We start from the raw sequence: 2830 nt of genomic DNA, 5'->3' as shown, positions 1-2830 counted from the left end.
GAATGAGCTTCTGCTGCTCCACGTCCTTACCAGCATTTGGTGTTGTCAGCGTGCTGGGTTTTGGCCATTCTAAAATGTGTAATGGTCTCTCGTTGTTTGCAATTCCCTGCTGACATTTGATTTGGAGCATCTTTCCATATGCTTCTTTGGCATTTGTATATCTTCTTCGATAAGGTGTCGGTTAATGTCTTTGGCCCATTATTTAATTGGGTTACTGTTGAGGATTAAGAGTTCTTCATATATTTTAGATAACAGTTCTTTACTAGATAAGTCTTTTGCAAATGTTTTCTCTCAGTCTGTGGCTTTGCTTTTCATTCTCTTGACTTTGATTTTCACAGATCAAAAACTTATTTTTAGTGAAGTTCAGCCTATCAAGTTTTTCTTTAATAGCTTGTGCTTGTATAGCTAAAAAGTCATAACCTGACCCTAACTCATCTAGATATTCTCCTGTTACCTAGGAGTTTTATAGTTTTGTGTTTTCTATTTAGGTCTGCGATCCCATTTCGAGTTAGTTTTTGTGAAGTGTATAGTATCTGTGTCTAGATGTATTTTTTTGCATATGGATATCCAGTTGTTCCAGCATTATTTCTTGAAAATATTTTTTCTCTGNTGTTAAATATATCAAGGTCCTATCAGCTTCATACTTAATTTCATAGTTTTTGAAGAAGACATTGGCCTTGAAGTAGTCGATGGCTTTATCCACAATATCTGTACCTTTTGTCTCTCTAGGGGCAGATCCTTTGAACTAACTTCTAATAGTTAACAGTGCCATGTTTCCAATCAGTTTGGTGTCGGGGTCCATGAGAGAAGAGCAGTAAGCTGGCATCTTAGTGGCACCCTGGTTTCAATCCAGACCAGCAGAATCCACCCATACTTTTTAATAGACTGTACTTTTTAGAGCATTTTAGGTTAAGAGCAAAATAGAGCACAAAGTACAGAGATTTCCCATGTACCTCCCATATGACTACAGACTGGTAACCTCCCGCATTATCAGTGTTCCCCACCACAGTGATAAATTTGTTACAATTGATGAAACTACATTGACGCAGCATTATAACCCGAAGCTCATAGTTTACATTAGTATTCATGCTTGGTGTTTTACATTCTATGAGTTTTAACAAATTTGTAATGATATGTATCCAGTTATAATATCACACAGAATAGTTTCACTGGCCTGAAAAGCCTCTGTGCCCTCTATTCATCCATCGCTCCATCCTAGCCCCTCACGGTCACTGATATAGTTTGATTTTTTCCAGAATGTCATCTAGTTGAAATTTTAGTATATCTAGACTTTTCAGATTGGCTTCTTTCACTCAGTAATATGCTTTTAAGTTTCTTCTATGTTTATTCATGGCTTGATAGCTCATTTCCTTGTAGTATCGAATAATATTCCATTGTCTGGATGTACCACAGTTTATCCAATCACCTACTAAAGGACATCTTGGTTGTTTCCAAGTGTTGGCAAGTATGAATAAAGCTGCTATAAACAGCTCTGTGAAGTTTTTTGTGCAGATGTAAGTTTTTAACTTCTTTAGGTAAATACCAAGAAATGCAATTGCTGAATCATGTGGTAAGAATATGTTTAGTTTTGTAATAAACAGCAGAACTATCTTCTAAAGTGGTTGTATCATTTTGCAATGAATTCCTATTAGTGATGAATGAGCTTCTGCTGCTCCACGTCCTTACCAGCATTTGGTGTTGTCAGCGTGCTGGGTTTNTTTTTTTGCATATGGATATCCAGTTGTTCCAGCATTATTTCTTGAAAATATTTTTTCTCTGTTGTATTGCCTTTGTTTCTTTGACAAAGATTAATTTACCATATTTATGGTATGTGGGTCTATTTCTGGGTTCTTTACTCTGTTCCTTCAATGATACCATACTGTCATAATTACTATAGTTTTATAGTTAGGTGGTGTCAGTTCTCCAACTTCATTTTTCTCCTTCAACATTGTATTGGCTATTCTGGGTCTTTTACTCCTCCGTATAATCTTTAGACTCAGTTTGTCAATGTCCACAGAATGATTTGCTGGGATTTTGATTGGGTTTGCATTCAATCTATAAATCAAGTTGGAAAGAACTGACATCTTGACAATATTGTCTTNGGGTTTGCATTCAATCTATAAATCAAGTTGGAAAGAACTGACATCTTGACAATATTGTCTTCCTGTCTATGAACATGGAATATTTAGTTCTTCTTCAATCTCTTTCATCAGAGTTTTGTAATTTTCTTCATGTATATCTTGTACGTATGTTGTTAGACTTACTATTTCATCTTGTGGGGTGCTAATGTAAATGGTATTGTGTTTTTAATTTCAAATTCCACTTATTCATTGATGAAATATAGAAAAGCAGTAGACTTTTGTATATTAACCTTGTCTTGCAACCTTCCTATAACTGCTTACTACTTCCAGGAGATTCTTTTGTTGTTGTTGTTGAGTCTTGGATTTTCTACATAAATAATATGTCATCTGCAAATAAAGACAGTTTGATTTCTTCCCTCCCAATCTGTACACCTTTTATTTTCATTTCTTTCCTTATTGCATTAGCTGAAATTTCCAGTGCAATGTTGAAAATCAGTGGTGAGAGGAAACATCCTTGCCTTGTTCCTGATCATAGTGAAAAAGCTTTGAGTTTTTCACCACTAAATATGATTTTAACTATAAGTGTTTTATAGATATTTTCTATCAACTTAAGGAATTATTTTATCCATATTTTATAAATTTATCCCAAGTACATTACATCTTGTTTATGCATTTGTTTAAATACTACTTAATTTCAATTTTCAATTGTATTTTGCAATGATATAGAAATATAATTGCTTGTATACTAA

Source organism: Galeopterus variegatus, unplaced genomic scaffold (genome assembly GCF_000696425.1).
Source record: "Galeopterus variegatus unplaced genomic scaffold, G_variegatus-3.0.2 Scaffold456, whole genome shotgun sequence".
In the NCBI taxonomy this organism is placed as follows: domain Eukaryota; kingdom Metazoa; phylum Chordata; class Mammalia; order Dermoptera; family Cynocephalidae; genus Galeopterus; species Galeopterus variegatus.
Note: the sequence above shows the minus strand (reverse complement) of the source record.